We start from the raw sequence: 19,088 nt of genomic DNA, 5'->3' as shown, positions 1-19,088 counted from the left end.
AGAAGATGCAGCTTCTGATAGTCCATGCCTTATCTATTAGACAACATCTATATTTCTGCTGCATCGGGGAGATGAGCAAACTGAAAACCCTGGTGAGATTAACAGGTTGCCCAGGGAAGTAACAGGTTGCCCGGAGAAGCTGTGGCTGCCCCATCCCTGGAGGGGTTCAAGGCCAGGCTGGATGGGGCTTGGAGCAACCTGGTCTGGTGGGAGGTGTCTCTGCCCAGGGCAGGGGGTTGGAACTGGATGATCTTTAAGGTCCCTTCCAACCCAAACCATTCTATGATTCTATGATTACAGAGCCCAGGACCTTGTGTTCTTCACCCTGACTGCTCCATCCACAATAAAGGCCACCACTTCAGGTGAACCGGATAACCCACACCCACAGGCAACTTTTATAAACCAGGTGAATCCCACCATTAGTATTCTGAAGACCTGAACCTCCTATGGCGAGAGCTACATCCCAGTAACGTTTGATTTTAAGGTAAATTTTGGCTAAAGTTAAGCAAGGGAATGGATTTAAGTCACTGAAAGAGACAAGGTGAGGACAAATCTAATAAATCAAAAGGGAAGAAACAAAGAGGCAGCTTCCAGCCCCACACCGTTCACGTGAGTGGGCACAAGGGCAGCCCCATGCCTTCCCCACAGACTGCCTCCAGCTGGAGTCACAAACCCAAATAACCTCCCCAGAAGGGCAGGCACGGTGAGAAGCTTCTCACAACCCCCAGCCGATGGCAGTCAGTGTGCTACTGATGGTAAATCCCGCATTTTGGGGACTTTGATTTAATTACAATCCTTCAAAAAGTCAGAGAATGTGCATAGAATTGATCATAAGAATGCAGAATGAGATAAATACAGGGTGACTGGGCTTGTTTCTCTCCAAGATACATGTCTAAGGTGAGAGTGATGGAACACCCTCTTGAGCACAAGGGCTTTAACCCACGGCTCGCTGACACACAGGACTTCTCATGGGCTGCTGTACAGTTCCTCACAGCGACATCTTACACTATCTCAAGGCAAAGAGCTCAGCATTGGATACCTCAGACATTATTTTTTTTATTGACATGCACTAGACACTCTTCCAGGTTTGGGTTTTTTTTCTTCATTTTGCCTTTTAACCAAAAGGTCATCGTGTGAGATACCAGACAGACCGGTGCTCCATTTCAATTCTCCTGTTCCACTAATTAATTTAAGATGAAACATGGAGTTCTGAGTTTGAGTTATATTTCATTACTTGTTTTAGATGCCTAGAATGGCAATGGAAGATATCCATCTTCCAACACAATAAAAAAAAAAAAAAAAAAAAGGACCAGTGAGAACACTATTTCCTACTACAGACCTTTTCAACAGCAGAGCAGCTGTAATCACACTCGTGCCTTCCTTCTTCCTTTAATCTTGTCTGCATTTTTGGGCCCCTCACTCCCAGAAAGACATTGAGGGGCTGGAGCGGGTCCAGAGCCGGGCAACGGAGCTGGTGAGGGGTCTGGAGCACAAGTCTTGTGAGGAGCAGCTGAGGGAGCTGGGGGTGTTCAGCCTGGAGAAGAGGAGGCTGAGGGGAGACCTTCTCGCTCTCTCCAACTCCCTGAAAGGAGGGGGTAGCCAGGGGGGGTCGGTCTCTTCTCCCAAGGAACAGGCCATGGGACAAGAGGAAACGGCCTCAAGTTGCACCAGGGGAGGTTCAGATTGGAGATTAGGAACAATTTTTACACAGAAAGGGTTATTGCACATTGGAATGGGCTGCCCAGGGCAGTGGTGGAGTCACCATCCCTGGAGGGACTTCAAAGCCGGGCAGCCATAGTGCTTAGAGACATGGGTTAGTGATGGGTTTTGTCAGTGTTGGGTTGATGGTTGGACTCCATGATCTGAAAGGTCCCTTCCAACCCAGGCAATTCTACAATTCTATGATTGCTACTGGAAAAACACCAGTAAATCCTGGTCTGCTGAGCTACAGCTGTTCCCACCACTGACCACACGAGGCCTCCCTTTTCCAAAAATACAATGCAGAGTACCTCCTCCCTCCGGAGATGCTCAAGAAAAGGAGGCAATGCCTTTTTCTCCCTTACTTCACCTATCCATCCACCTACGGTTCCTCCCCAGCCCCTCCACCTTCTCCTGCGTGAAGAAAAGCAAGCAAAAGGGCCAGGTTATGAAAAAACTCACAGCATCCCGGAATACCTTCTTCCACAGGCATTCATATGAAGTTCAACCCAACTTACCTGGGAGTTCGGTGGACAACAGGATGCCCATGAGCCACCAATGTGCCCTTGTGGCCAAGAAGGCCATTAGTGTCCTGGGGAGCATCAAGAAGAGTGTGACCAGCAGCTGGAGGGAGGTCAACCTGCCCCTCTGCTCTGCCCCGGGGATGCCACATCTAGAGCACTGGGTCCAGTTCTGGGCTCCCCAGTTCAAGAAGGACAAGGAACTGCTAGACAGGGTACAGCAGAGGACCACAGACATGATTAGAGGCCTGGAGCATCTCTCTTACAAGGAGAGGCTGAGGGACTTGGGTCTCTTTAGTCTGGAGAAGAGAAGGCTGAGGTGGGGATCTGATCAACACCTATAAATACTGAAAGGGTGGGTGGCAGGAGGATGGAGCTGGTCTTCTTTTCAGTGGTGCCCAGGGACAGGACAAGAGGAAATGGGCACAGACTTCATCATAAGAAGTTCCATCTAAACATGAGGAACTTCTTTCCTGTGAGGGTAGCAGAGCCCTGGAAGAGGCTGCCCAGAGAGGTGGTGGAGTCACCTCTGGAGACATTCAAACCCACCTGGACATGTTCCTGTGGGACCTGCTCTGGGTGACCCTGCTCTTGCAGGGGCTTGGACTGGATGATCTCCAGAGGTCCCTTCCAACCCCATATCACTCTGTGATTATGTGAAATGAATGTAGAGGTACTTTTTAATGTATAAATGCCATGAATACAAAAGCAGCGCAAGGCACAGTGTCACACAATCTGACCAGCATCTTGGCACATTGCTGTTACAAGCAGACCACCATAAAGTGTTAAACACTGGAGGGGTTCAAGGCCAGGCTGGATGGGGCTTGGAGCAACCTGGTCTGGTGGGAGGTGTCCCTGCCCAGGGCAGGGGGTTGGAACTTGATGATCTTTAAGGTCCCTTCCAACTCTAACCATTCTGTGATTCTATGAAATCCCTTTTCTCACCATATTGATATTCTTGCCCTCTTTCTCTACCTGGTCTCTCTTGGGCCTTTTTTAGCATCCTGTACATGTTTACAAAAAAATATAGATATACAGCCCTCTACAAGTGTTTCTTATGCACATCATGGAAAGAAAATAACCTTTACAGGTGTTACTAATAGATAAGCAGTACCCAAATCAGCTTAATGAGCTGATGTATAAATTGAGTCAAAGATGTGGACATCGGTGGTGTTTGTTTCCTTCCTTCCTTCACCACTCACTCCATGATACCCTCAGGAAACATCTAGGCCAGATGTGTCATAAATAAAGTTATTGCTGCAAGTTAAAAAAATGTCAATTTCTTTCTTACCAAATCAATTTTTTGTGCGTATTTAAAACCAAGTTTGATTCGATTACAAGGGGGAAATAAATCTTTTGCTTTTTCTTCTACGCAGCCAGAGCCGTTATAGCTGAAAATTAGCTGGATGCTGCGTATGCATCGTTAACGGATGCACTGGTTCATTTCCAAGCACAGAACTGGCCCTAATTAAGGGCGGTGCAGGGGTTAATGCTGGTGGGGAAACCAAGACGGGTTCTATTCTGGACTTTGTGTTATCAATAGTTATTGGCAACACTCCAGCTGCAGACGCTGCACTCCTGGAGTCACACACCCCCCCTCCCCAGCATTGAATTCAGGCACACAGGTGAGATTTAACACTGACACAAGAACTGGCTTTAATGTGCTGATTAATTAAACATGCCACCCTTCAGAAGCAGTGAGAGCCAAGTCACTTCTTGACAGTCACGGCTGAGACAACCCACAAAACCCCACAATTTCGCCACAAGATTCTGCCACAGGTTTCCCTGAGCACCACAGCCCGACCTGTTCCATGCAGGAGTGAGTTTCATGTCAATGCTTCAGAAATACTGCTTAATACTTATTTTTTCCAGATAAAATTCTTAGTAGTTTTATAGTAAGCCCATGTCAAAATACTTAGGACTGACTAAATGCATTTCTAGTTCTTGAGAGATAACAAAAATATTTATTGTTCTAATGCTACAAAAACTTCAACAGTTTTGATAATTGGCATAAATTTGACTGACATATCAGGCTTTTCAATCAAGCACGGAAATACATTTATTATATTTACATAAGGTACAAAAAGGGCAATTTCTTAGCTATAAACCTTAAAAATCTATGTATTATCATTATAGCTTTATCCAGACCCAGCTGGATGAGGCTTGGAGCAACCTGGTCTGGTGGGAGGTGTCCCTGCCCAGGGCAGGGGTTGGAACTGGATGATCTTTGAGGTCCCTTCCAACCCAAACCATTCCATGATCCTATGATTCTCTGATTCTATTTGGAACAATTCTGTACCATCACTTCACATGCCCATTTTCCCTCACATTACTTTAGATGTGAAACTCACACAAGTAAGGAGTCCATTAAAAAGTTCCCCCATGCTTCATACCTCTGTGCACAACATCCAGGTGCTGATTTTTACGCAACTTTGAGCTAGTAAAATAAGATTATTAGGCGCTGAAACAAAGCCCACCAAAGTTAGTGGGGTGATTGGTACCGACCTCAATGGGTTGCACATCAGCTCCTACAGCAGTTCAAATTCTACTACAATCACACTTGCAAAATATACAGATCCACTGACTGGGATGACAACCGAGCACAGAAAGCCTTAAGGAAATCAAAGGGGTTAAATACAATTTTGTAGAACGTCCTTTGAAGTCTCCTGCATTATTTTCTTTGCCTGGAAAATAACTTGAAAAGATCTTTCCTGAAAAATTATAGGAATCAGATTCTTTCCATCCCTGAAACAAGCCCCAAATGTAACCATTTTCAAAATTTTCAAAAAATCTTACTTATACTTTTTTATTTAATATGTTGTGAAAACTTTTATGTCCATTTGTAAATGAGTTGAAACTAAATATTTGATCGTTTTCAGCCAACTGCTCACAAAAATAGCTTCAAAATACTTTAAAGGGTTATCTTGTGCTTCCAAACATTTTCACTGACAAGTGAAATGAAGGAGGGGGAGGGACTCTTGATCAGGGAGGGGAGCGATTAGACAAGAGGGAACAGCTTTTAACTGAAAGAGGGGAGACTTAGATGGGATCTCAGGAAGAAATTCTTTGCTGTGAGGGTGGTGAGACCCTGGAAGAGGTTGCCCAGAGAAGCTGTGGCTGCCCCATCCCTGGAGGGGTTCAAGGCCAGGCTGGATGGGGCTTGGAGCAACCTGGTCTGGTGGGAGGTGTCCCTGCCCAGGGCAGGGGGTTGGAACTGGGTGGGCTTTAAGGTCCCTTCCAACCCAAACCATTCTGTGATTCCATGATTTTGTGGTACCTGGGTATTTCCAGTGAAGCTAACTCCAATGAGAGTAACAATAATTTCAGAAACTGGGGTTCTTTGACCGGATTGTTATAAACTCCCTTCACCACTGACAACCTCACCTTCTCCGTGCCTGAAATAAAAGAACAGCAGAATGCAAAAGAGCTGGGCAAATTCATTATCAAACAGCACTCGAACACAGTATTCTCCCAACTCCTCTTGCGAGCAAGGCCCTCGTCTATGGGAGTATAAATAGGACGAGGTACAGTTTTGGGCAGCCGTGGCTCTGGGCACCCAGTGGCAGTCTCTGTTCTGCTGGCAGGGGCTGAGACACGCTGGCATCATTTTTTCTCAACTGCGTAACGTCACTCACAAATAGAGAACAAATGCCAGGGCTCCTGCTCCGAAAACACACTTTCCCCCGTCGCATTGAGCCCAGCCAGATTTTCTTAAGAAAAATAGTAGCGGTACGTGAGTGCCAGCTGAAGGTAGCATTACTTGCTATTTAGTGTTTACTGAGTTATTTAACAACAAAAAAAATAAAATAAAATAATGATATGCAGAGATAGGGAGGAATTTAAATCCCGTGTGTGTAACTGATCCAAAGGAAGGCACGAAGCTGTCCCCGTGCCCTGGGCGAGCGCGGGGAAGGCGATGGTATGTGTCTGAAATAACAAACCCTCCCCACCGACCCCCCGGCTCAGGCTGCGGGGAGGGAGAGATCCCAGGGGAGCCACAGCCAGCCCTGCAGATTGTACAGGGGGGTAGAAACCACCCTCTGTGTGTGTGTGAGTGTGTGTGTGTGTGTGTAAGAAGAGGCGATGCCCCGGTTCGATTCCCCTAGTTATTGGCGAAGGCAGGATGTGGCTTGTGCCTTACAGCCCTCCCAGGCATTAAAAAGGCACAGGAGCTGTATTAATAGCAGAGCCCCTATGAAGGGAGCCCAGGGACAAGGCAGTAAGAACATCCTTTTGGCCCAGAGGGGATAATCTATCATTTCACGATGAAGAAATTAACAGGTTTTTTTTTTTTCTTTTCCTCGACCTTGAATAATTAATATTTTCCCGCTAACATGCCAGAGAGGCCACTGCCACAGACCTCCGGGGCCGTCTCACTTTATTTCAGTATATGGCACAAAGTGAGATAGAACTGGGGAAAAAAAAGTTTTTAATCTCAGCCTCTCCCTGACTTCATTTTATAATAGATTTTAACTCAGATTTTGACATGGTGCGTGACCTGATAGGGTTGAAAAAAGAGATCTTTTTCGGTCCACCTTTCCTCCTCTACAAAAAAGCTTCACGCTCTGGTGGTTCTAAGGAACCACTAAGGTTCACTGGAAAAGGTAACACCAAGAGGGAGTCTAAGAAGAAGGTGGTTCTCATCTTGGAGCAGTATTTTAATACTGTGATTCAATTTGTATTCCCCTCAAATTGGGTTTTGTTCGAACTCCCTGGCTGGAGATCCCTTTTCCTCCCGTTTTCTCGCTCTCGGCTCCTTGGCCACCAGCAGAAGGTCCCTCCGAGCTGCAGCTCCATCCATAAATGTTCCACCAGAGGCCCCGGTGGGTGCCACGAATGTGATCCGGGTCTATCTCGGGGAGGGAGGAATATGTTGTGAAAACTTTTATGTCCATTTGTAAATGAGTTGAAACTAAATATTTGATCGTTTTCAGCCAACTGCTCACAAAAATAGCTTCAAAATACTTTAAAGGGTTATCTTGTGCTTCCAAACATTTTCACTGACAAGTGAAATGAAGGAGGGGGAGGGACTCTTGATCAGGGAGGGGAGCGATTAGACAAGAGGGAACAGCTTTTAACTGAAAGAGGGGAGACTTAGATGGGATCTCAGGAAGAAATTCTTTGCTGTGAGGGTGGTGAGAGCCTGGCCCAGGTTGCCCAGAGAAGCTGTGGCTGCCCCATCCCTGGAGGGGTTCAAGGCCAGGCTGGATGGGGCTTGGAGCAACCTGGTCTGGTGGGAGGTGTCCCTGCCCAGGGCAGGGGGTAGGACTGGGTGGTCTTTAAGGTCCCTTCCAACCCAAACCATTCCATGATTGTATGATTTTGTGGTACCTGGATATTTCCAGTGAAGCTAACTCCAATGAGAGTAACAATAATTTCAGAAACTGGGGTTCTTTGACCGGATTGTTATAAACTCCCTTCACCACTGACAACCTCACCTTCTCCGTGCCTGAAATAAAAGAACAGCAGAATGCAAAAGAGCCGGGCAAACTCATTATCAAACAGCACACCAACACAATATTCTCCCAACTCCTCTCGCGAGCAAGGCCCTCGTCTATGGGAGTATAAATAGGACGAGGTACAGTTTTGGGCAGCCGTGGCTCTGGGCACCCAGTGGCAGTCTCTGTTCTGCTGGCAGGGGCTGAGACACGCTGGCATCATTTTTTCTCAACTGCGTAACGTCACTCACAAATAGAGAACAAATGCCAGGGCTCCTGCTCCGAAAACACACTTTCCCCCGTCGCATTGAGCCCAGCCAGATTTTCTTAAGAAAAATAGTAGCGGTACGTGAGTGCCAGCTGAAGGTAGCATTACTTGCTATTTAGTGTTTACTGAGTTATTTAACAACAAAAAAAATAAAATAAAATAATGATATGCAGAGATAGGGAGGAATTTAAATCCCGTGTGTGTAACTGATCCAAAGGAAGGCACGAAGCTGTCCCCGTGCCCTGGGCGAGCGCGGGGAAGGCGATGGTATGTGTCTGAAATAACAAACCCTCCCCACCGACCCCCCGGCTCAGGCTGCGGGGAGGGAGAGATCCCAGGGGAGCCACAGCCAGCCCTGCAGATTGTACAGGGGGGTAGAAACCACCCTCTGTGTGTGTGTGAGTGTGTGTGTGTGTGTGTAAGAAGAGGCGATGCCCTGTACAGGGGGGTAGAAACCACCCTCTGTGTGTGTGTGAGTGTGTGTGTGTGTAAGAGGCGATGCCTCGGTTCGATTCCCCTAGTTATTGGCGAAGGCAGGATGTGGCTTGTGCCTTACAGCCCTCCCAGGCATTAAAAAGGCACAGGAGCTGTATTAATAGCAGAGCCCCTATGAAGGGAGCCCAGGGACAAGGCAGTAAGAACATCCTTTTGGCCCAGAGGGGATAATCTATCATTTCACGATGAAGAAATTAACAGGTTTTTTTTTTTCTTTTCCTCGACCTTGAATAATTAATATTTTCCCGCTAACATGCCAGAGAGGCCACTGCCACAGACCTCCGGGGCCGTCTCACTTTATTTCAGTATATGGCACAAAGTGAGATAGAACTGGGGAAAAAAAAGTTTTTAATCTCAGCCTCTCCCTGACTTCATTTTATAATAGATTTTAACTCAGATTTTGACATGGTGCGTGACCTGATAGGGTTGAAAAAAGAGATCTTTTTCGGTCCACCTTTCCTCCTCTACAAAAAAGCTTCACGCTCTGGTGGTTCTAAGGAACCACTAAGGTTCACTGGAAAAGGTAACACCAAGAGGGAGTCTAAGAAGAAGGTGGTTCTCATCTTGGAGCAGTATTTTAATACTGTGATTCAATTTGTATTCCCCTCAAATTGGGTTTTGTTCGAACTCCCTGGCTGGAGATCCCTTTTCCTCCCGTTTTCTCGCTCTCGGCTCCTTGGCCACCAGCAGAAGGTCCCTCCGAGCTGCAGCTCCATCCATAAATGTTCCACCAGAGGCCCCGGTGGGTGCCACGAATGTGATCCGGGTCTATCTCGGGGAGGGAGGAACAGCACGGCCGTATTTTACTGCTGATGCTATTCTGGGGGCTGCGTGACGCCCTCCGGCCCAGCAGCGCCTGCCCCTGCGTCTTTCAACACTCACTCCAAGCCTGACAGCATGAAGCAAAGACAAAATTTACTGGTAGGGAGAAGACTTCCATTCTAACAACTTCATCGTACACACACGCGCGGGCTTATTTCAATCGTCACGTTAAACAGCTTGGACATTTACTTCTTTAAAAAAAATCAAAGCGCAAGAAGATAAAGAAAATTATTGTTATATAAAATAATCTGAATTACTATGGAGGCACAAGCCTATTCATCCCCTATTTATAAATTAAATCTTAATGTCGTAGCTCCAGCTCTGCACAACACCTCCCGACGTGGAGAGCAAGCCGTGTCTCCCCAAAACCGTGAAAACAAGGGGGGAAATGACTGAATTTCTCGGAGCAATCATTCACACAGGATCACCTCTTCCAAAAATCAGGCAAGGAGCTTTGGGATAAAAACCCAAACTCAGCAGCAAAGCCAGCCAGACACTTGCAGTGATTGATTAAACTCAACCCGGCACAAGATCGGTACTGCACTTTGTAATCAAGAGGATGGAAAAAAACCCAAAACGTTTCAGATTAAAATCACACACACACTTTTCACACTTCAAATGTCATCATTTTGCCCATATTAATAAATTTAAAAAATAAATAAAGCTAGAAGCATGCCACTGACACCATATGGCACAGAATTTATTCTCTTAAGCCAATACAAGTAAATTTTCAGCACTAAAACTGGAGAATCAAAAAAGTTGCATAGTTCCCAATTCATTCACTTTCTGGATACTGAAATTTTGGATAGGAAAATCCCGATGTCATAAATTTTCAAAAACAGCTGACAATTTTTAAATGTTTAATTGGGCTCAATTTTCCAAATACACGGAGCAAACAGCTGTTAAAAATCAAATCTCATTTAAAATGTCATTAGTTAGACAAAAACTGCAATCCAAATTTACACAAACCCAAACCCATATCCCTTTATTCATGCAAATAAAACTGCAACCCCCTACTGAGTGTGCTGTATCACAAAACTGCACTCTTCCAGCTCTCTTACATTTTTTGTTTTCATGACAGAACCTCATGTAAGCAAAACTACCACGCAGTCAATTTTTGAATTAACAAAAATTTTGCAATGTTGTCATATGAAACAAGCGAATTTCAAAATTCATTTTAGTTCTCAGTTCAGCTGAAATAAACATTGTACCTGATGTGCCCAAATATCATGCAGGTTAATGACGCTGCCAAATTTTACAATTAATCAACTAAAACATGAAATAAATTGATCTCTGCCATGGACTTCATAGCACAGCAGGTTTTAGGCATACCTACAAGTGTAAGATTTAATGCTAAATACATGCCAAACTGAATACAGTTGTTTATTTTACAAGTCAATTACAGTTATTAGGCATGCACATGTAATAGAACATCATAGAATCATAGAATTACCTGGGTTGGAAGGGACCTCTCAGATCATCAAGTCCAACCATCAACCCAACTCTGACAAAAACCATCACTAACCCATGTCCCTAAGCACAAATTGCTCATATAAACATATAACATCATATCATTTTTTTTCAAACATACTGTATTATCAGGAAGAAATACTTTCCGTGATTAGAGCAGACATCATCAGAGAAGGGACCTTTTTATATCCTGGGTGAAACTGAGATTGAATTTCATTATTAAACACTGAATACTCAGTATAGTTGGGTTCAAAATCTCAAATAATGGCTACTTGCTCATAAAGGACCTATTGCAACAAGATCACCATTTATTAGGCATGCACATGTAATAGAACATCATAGAATCATAGAATTACCTGGGTTGGAAGGGACCTCTCAGATCATCAAGTCCAACCACCAACCCAACACTGACAAAACCCATCACTAACCCATGTCTCTAAGCACAAATTGCTCATATAATCATATAACATCATATAATTTTTTTTCAAACATACTGTATTATCAGGAAGAAATACTTTCCGTGATTAGAGCAGACATCGTCAGAGAAGGGACCTTTTTATATCCTGGGTGAAACTTAGATTGAATTTCACTGTTAAACGCCGAATACTCAGTATAGTTGGGTTCAAAATCTCAAATAATGGCTACTTGCTCATAAAGGACCTATTGCAACAAGATCACAAAACTTCTACACAAGAGAATTTTGTTTAGTATGAAAACTGCAGTTATTAAAGGATGATGCTCTGCTAAAGAACATTAAGAAACATGGTTTAGACTCCAGACATAGGAAGAAAAAAGTTACTTTTAAACCCACTCAAGGCACAAAACCCTCCCAATTATAGTTTGTCTCATACAGAAGCACAGATATATATGACATGTATATTCATGTGACTTCACCAAAAAGAAGAGCATAAAACCTGTTACCGCACAAAATCCTGCTGTGGTGGTGATGTCTTCCAAAAAGCAGAATCTAAGAGAAAAATTCAGTGTACGAATAGAAACCCACTTTGCAGCAACCCAATGTTGCATTAAGCGTATTTGCTGAGAAAGATGGTTTTCAAGATGCAAAAGAGACCCTCACAGGAAAGAAGTTCCTCCTCATGTTTAGGTGGAACTTCTTATGATGAACAGAAACCTGGTTTAGACTCCAGACATAGGAGGAAAAAAGTTACTTTTAAACCCACTCAAGGCACAAAACCCTCCCAATTATAGTTTGTCTCATACAGAAGCACAGATATATATGACATGTATATTCATGTGACTTCACCAAAAAGAAGAGCATAAAACCTGTTACCGCACAAAATCCTGCTGCGGTGGTGATGTCTTCCAAGGAGCAGAATCTAAGCAAAAAATTCATTTTACAAATAGAAACCCACTTTGCAGCAACCCAATATTGCATTAAGTGTAGTTGCTGAGAAAGATGGTTTTCAAGCCGCAAAAGGGGCTCACAGCGTAACCCACAGGGTGAAGAGGTTCCTTCATCATACAAAATCATCATGGTGTTCTGTCATCTTCATATAAAAAAGCCAACAGAATACAGGCAAACCAAGAATAAATGAAATCTCACACCAGCTGGGAGTCTTAATTCCTTAGTTAGGCTGATTATGGGCCACTGACCCCTGCTGTATTTTTTCATGTAAAATTAAACATGAAAATACATTTAACATGCATGTTAGCTGTGGTGAGGACAATTTTTTCCCCCAGGACAAATAATCCTGGATAAGCACAAGAAATTCATCAATAGTGCACCTTTATCAACTCGGGCATAACAAACATCTGTTTGCCTTTTACTGTTTTATCAAAAATCAGTTAGAGTAAGCTGTATTATCCTCACCATAGTTTAAGCAGATTGAGGGAGTGGCTTTCTATTAAAGGCCTTTGCAGCGCCGTCTGCTCAGCCCTGTGGCAGTGTCCTCTACAGCTCAGTTCCTTCACAGAATGATATGGGGTTGGAAGGGACCTTTGGAGATCACCCAGTCCAACCCCCTGCCAGAGCAGGTCCCACAGGAACGTGTCCAGGTGGGTTTGAATGTCTCCAGAGAAGGAGACTCCACCACCTCTCTGGGCAGCCTCTGCCAGGGCTCTGCCACCCTCAAAGTGAAGAAGTTCCTCCTCATGTTTAGGTGGAACTTCTTATGATGAACTCTGTGCCCATTCCCTCTTGTCCTGTCACTGGGCACCACTATAGAAAGCCTGGCCCCATCCTCCTGCCACCCACCCTTTCAGTATTTATAGGTGTTGATCAGATCCCTCCTCAGCCTTCTTTCTCCAGACTACAGAAGGTGGGATGGGCACCTTCTCCAGGTGCCCTCACCATGGCAGAGGTGGCCTGGTGTGACCCACCCGCAGGGCTCAGATCCCCTCCACCAGGGTCCTGCTGCAGGAGATGGGGACTGTCTGTCCGGTGAAGAAATTCTCTTTGCCAAACCTCTCTGGGAAGGTCTGTAACCACTGGGGGTGAAACTGCTAACTAATGAAGGTGGATTTGCAATGAACAGGGGGCCTAAAGCACAGCAGAAAGCCTGGACACCCGGGAAGATGTAAGTGGCTCTCAGTAGAGGCACTCAGAGAAATGGCAGCATGGTGAGCTGTGAGTAAGGCTGATGATTTTTTTTTTCCTATGGTATTAAAGCAATATGTATGATAACTATCTAACACATTAGCTAATTTACATAAAAATTACCAGAGGAATTAAGATCTTAGGAGATCCCACCTGGAGCCGCCAGGGCTCTGCCACCCTCAAAGTGAAGAAGTTCCTCCTCATGTTTATGTGGAACTTCTTATGATGAAGTCTTTGCCCATTTCCTCTTGTCTGTCCCTGGGCACCACTGAAAAAAGCCTGGCCCCATCCTCCTGACACCCACCCTTTCAGTATTTATAGGTGTTGATCAGATCCCTCCTCGGCCTTCTTTCTCCAGACTACAGAAGGTGGGATGGGCACCTTCTCCAGGTGCCCTTACCATGGCAGAGGTGGCCTGGTGTGACCCGTCCGCAGGGCTCGGGTCCCTTCCACCAGAGTCCTGCTGCAGGAGATGGGGACTGTCTGTCCGGTGAAGAAATTCTCTTTGCCAAACCTCTCTGGGAAGGTCTGTAACCACTGGGGGTGAAACTGCTAACTAATGAAGGTGGATTTGCAATGAACAAGGGGCCTAAAGCACAGCAGAAAGCCTGGACACCCGGGAAGATGTAAGTGGCTCTCAGTAGAGGCACTCGGAGAAATGGCAGCACAGTGAGCAGTGAGTAAGGCTGATGAATTTTTTTTTCCTATGGTATTAAAGTAATATGTATGATAACTATCTAACACATTAGCTAATTTACATAAAAATTACCAGAGGAATTAAGATCTTAGGAGATCCCACCTGGAGCCCTGTGTCCAGGATTGGAGTCCTCAGCACAGGAAGGACATGGACCTGTTGGAGCGGGGCCAGAGGAGGCCACAGAGATGCTCCAAGGGCTGTAGCCCCTCTGCTGTGAGGACAGGCTGAGAGAGTTGGGGGGTTCAGCCTGGAGAAGAGAAGGCTCCGGGGAGACCTTAGAGCCACTTCCAGTCCCTCAAGGGGCTCCAGGAGAGATGGGGAGGGACTCTGGATCAGGGAGGGGAGACATAGGAAACCGTCCGCAGGGCTCGGGTCCCTTCCACCAGAGTCCTGCTGCAGGAGATGGGGACTGTCTGTCCGGTGAAGAAATTCTCTTTGCCAAACCTCTCTGGGAAGGTCTGTAACCACTGGGGGTGAAACTGCTAACTAATGAAGGTGGATTTGCAATGAACAAGGGGCCTAAAGCACAGCAGAAAGCCTGGACACCCGGGAAGATGTAAGTGGCTCTCAGTAGAGGCACTCGGAGAAATGGCAGCACAGTGAGCAGTGAGTAAGGCTGATGAATTTTTTTTTCCTATGGTATTAAAGTAATATGTATGATAACTATCTAACACATTAGCTAATTTACATAAAAATTACCAGAGGAATTAAGATCTTAGGAGATCCCACCTGGAGCCCTGTGTCCAGGATTGGAGTCCTCAGCACAGGAAGGACATGGACCTGTTGGAAAGAGGCCAGAGGAGGCCACAAAGATGCTGGGAGGGCTGGAGCCCCTCTGCTGTGAGGACAGGCTGAGAGAGTTGGGGGGGTTCAGCCTGGAGAAGAGAAGGCTCCGGGGAGACCTTAGAGCCCCTTCCAGTCCCTCAAGGGGCTCCAGGAGAGATGGGGAGGGACTCTGGATCAGGGAGGGGAGCCATAAGACAAGGGGGAAGAGATTAAAACTGAAAGAGGGGAGATTGAGATGAGATCTCAGGAAGAACTTCTTTGCTGTGAGGGTGGTGAGAGCCTGGCCCAGGTTGCCCCGAGAAGCTGTGGCTGCCCCATCCCTGGAGGGGTTCAAGGCCAGGCTGGATGGGGCTTGGAGCAACCTGGTCTGGTGGGAGGTGTCCCTGCCCAGGGCAGGGGGTTGGAACTGAATGGTCTTTTAAGTTCCCTTCCAACCTAAACCATTCTATGATTCTATCATCTCAAAGGTGTTACATTCCTACAATTTAAAACCATGCAAAGCCACAAAATACACATCCAGACAGGAGAGAGAAAGATGCTTTGGACATTACTAAGAAAACATGAAACAATCCCAATTCTTACCTGACATGAGAGCTAATACAAACGCTCCAAAGAACAGGATAAACTTCAGTCAGGCCATGGACCTTCTCAGGCACCTGGGAAACCTGTAGGACACAACATTGCAAGACTCGAGCACTTTGGGTGCTGCTGTTAGTTCTTCAAAGCCCAGAACAGGGTGATGATATGGGACTTCAACAACTGAGCACCCACCAGGAAGGTGCAAGGGGACAATTACAGTGCCATGTTACAGGGGAAACTTTTTTTACCCAGCAGATGAGTGATGATGCCAAATCTGGAATATCTTTTCCTTTTAACCGACATGACTGAGAATGCAACACTGCGGGCAACTTGGATGAAAGATTATGGGAAAATATCATTTGTGATTCCCAGGAAAGAGAGAATGGAATTAGAAACAAAAGTGGTGACCTGTAGAGCAGCCAGCTTTTCTAGGTGCTTTCAAAAGCATTAGGGCAGTTGTGTGTATAGATGCTCTGTAGACAGGGCAAACGATTCAGCTTTAAGAGCAAAATAAAAAAATAAATCGTTTTGCTGGATTATTTTTAAGCTGGATTGGTTCCCTGATCCAAATGACGGCTCACTGAAGAAACAGTTGTGCTGGCAGCACGGAGGGCTCGGGGCACGAGAATATCTCAGGCCAGTGTCAGCCAAGACTGCGCCGCACAAACCACAAACTCTGATTGTTTGCTCTCTAATAGGTTTTATTTTATTGCCAGCTCCCCAAAGTGCAATCTGTTTTCTTAGAGGAATAATGTGAAGGGCATAACTATCCCCCACGCGAAGGGAAAACAAGATGGGTGTCACGAGACAAACTCGACTAAATTGAGAGCTCTTCGACGATCCTGAAACACTAGAAGGAAGTCCGTGCAAGTAGAAAGTAGGTCAAATTGCTAAAGGAAGAATATTAGGGAAGAGTGCAAGCATGTAGGGGCAAAATCAGAAAGGCCAAATGACAGACCGACCAAGGGCTGGTGGGGAGGGGAGGGAGAAGGAAAGGAGACAGCCCCATGGCAGGAGGAGGAAAGCTTTGGGAGCCACCACTGAGATAAACCAAAATGCTACGTGTTTTTTTTTGTTGTTGTTGTTTCAGCCTTTGTTAAAAGAGATATTGTGCATTTTGACTTCAGCAAAGCTGCTGAGGTCCATTAGAGGTGATCTATGAAAAGCTTTGGTAAGAAAGCACACTCTGTTTGCAGTTACTAAGTCATGGTTAATAAGTCCCACGCCTGAAGGACGTATCAAATGATAAATCTGTACCAAAGCCTTTAATATTCAATACGTTCACTAACAGCTTTGATTTTGGAAGAGCTGGGTCATTGCATGTGCAAATGTGCCAACTATTAGAAACCCGGGGAGGAACTTTAACAAGGGATTAAAATTCAAAATTAATTTAACCCAGGGAAAAAATCTCAAGGGGGAAAAAAAAAGCGCGCAAATGAAAACCTGCTGAGTGAAACTCGACTTCATTAATAGAAAGTGGGAAGGAACTGGTTAAACAATATTCTGTGGGAAAGGACTAGGATAACAGCAAATCCCACACCGAAGATGAGTCCTTACACACCATCTTGCTGTTGGGGCGGGAAAGGAATCATCACACTCCCGATTCCTGGCACCGGCGTGAAAGAGGAGCATCATCTGGGAGTCACAGGGAATTAGGCTACTATAATACGGCACAATATTAGCCAAATAATGCGTTTTGTTTTCAAAACCAGGCTTTAATCAATACCTAACATAATTGGAGAAAGTCCAGACGACAGCAACAGCGACAGTCAGGAGGTGGAGGGGGAAATAATGAAAGATAGAGCCCATTTCAGCTAAAAAAAAGGGCTGAAGCAAGAGGTGATGAGTAATAAAGACATGACGAACCGTCTTCAAACACTTAATAATTTGCTGCAGAGAGGAAGGCAATAAACCGCTTCTGTCTTCCCCGAGGAAGCAAAACTTGAAGTGCAGGAGCTGCAGGATTAAAATCACCACGTAGGAAAAACTTGCTAGGGATTAATCTGATTTTGTAGATCTTTTCCACCCATATAATTTAGGTGGTAATTCAGAGCAATCCTTGTGATGTTACATTTCTCTTCCAATCAAGCATTATAAGATTGAACACATCTGAAATTAATTTTTTTTTTTAAGCAAATTAAGGTACAGTGATGCAGTCATTTTTGTTCTGCAGACATAGGACAAAAAAAACCCCAAACAGAACAAATCCACAAAAAAACCACTACATATTGACAATACCCAGAAACAATATTTCCTATTTTTTCCATAATTCCATAGCGACTTTTAATCATAATATAATTGCATACCATCATTATAGGACAACCTAAAATCTTTATGCATTTAGAAAAGAAATAATCATTCCACCACACTGTATCTTCCTTGTACGGAGAGTTCTGTTGCTGTTAAAATCTCTTCAGAAACAAAGATCAACATAAACACTACCTTTATTTAAAAAAAAAATAAAACTGCATTTTTATTTTAAAATCTAATTCAGTTGCTTAGAGCAACGCTGAAAATAGAAGTCCAGGTACAGAACATACTCATCTTGTTTTCAAGTTAGAAAAGGATCTGTATTTTTGTTTTCACAAGCTTTATCAGCACTTCTTGCAAAGAGAATAATAACCGTATTCACTGAGTAAGCATAATATCTCCGGAATTAAATATACTATCTTACTGGCCAGGTCCCAGCTTCCAGTCCAAGGTAGAGCTGACACGTACTGATGCAGCCAGGAGAGTAGTCTCGCACCACAGTGTTTCTCAAATATTATAGCTAATTTTTTTGGAAAAAAAAAAGAAAAAATCCTGCAGAATTACCATTCCAGTATTCACAGAAACCTACGTGAATTTACAGCATGGTAAGAAAAAGAAAAATAGAAATAGAGAATTGCCTGGGTTGGGAGGGACCTTTCAGACCATCGAGTCCAACCATCAACCCAACACTGACCAAACCCATCACTAACCCATGTCTCTAAGCACTCTGGCTGCCCGGCTTTGAAATCCCTCCAGGGATGGTGACTCCACCACTGCCCTGGGCAGCCCATTCCAAGGCTTAAGAACCCTTTTTGTGTAAAAATTGTTCCCAGTCTCCAATCTGAACCTCCCCTGGTGCAACTTGAGGCCGTTTCCGCCACCTGGGCACACTGCTGGCTCCTGTTCAGCCCACAGGCCACCAACACCCCCAGGTCCTTTTCCATGGGGCAGCTCCAGCCCCTCTGCCCCCAGCCTGGAGCACTGCAGGGGGGTGGTGGGACCCAAGGGCAGGACCCAGCTCTTGGCCTTGTTGAACCTCATCCCATTGGCCTTGGCCCATCCATCCAGCCTGTCCTGTTCCTACCCTAGAAGTCAGACAACACAATTTGAGTTAAACTTACAGAGGACTTTGTTTGTAAATGTTATTTAGACTCTAGACACAAAAAACGGGCATAAATTTGGGGCTGTTCATATGGAAGCAGGAACCTGTTCCCACCTCCCTGAGTGGGAACTCACCCCACACAAGGCGTGTGGCTCCTCTGGCTTGTCCCTTAAACGTCCTGCTGCTGTGTCACCAAGCACTTGAGCACATTCTCGGGAGCTTTGCTTTTCTTGAGATATCTTGCAGATGTTTAATTTAAAGCTCGTGTGTAGTCCCACTGAAGTAAATGGGATTACTAAAGTACTTAAAGTAATTCCCTGCTGAATCAGGCTTTTAAGGGTAAGAATAAATGTGCCTAATTTTTATTCATGCATCAGATATCTATAGACTAATAGTTTAAACTCA

This window comes from Calidris pugnax, unplaced genomic scaffold, assembly GCF_001431845.1.
Source record: "Calidris pugnax isolate Ruff unplaced genomic scaffold, ASM143184v1 scaffold61, whole genome shotgun sequence".
NCBI lineage: Eukaryota > Metazoa > Chordata > Aves > Charadriiformes > Scolopacidae > Calidris > Calidris pugnax.
The sequence above is the reverse complement of the archived record's forward strand: the minus strand, read 5'-3'. Positions refer to the sequence as shown.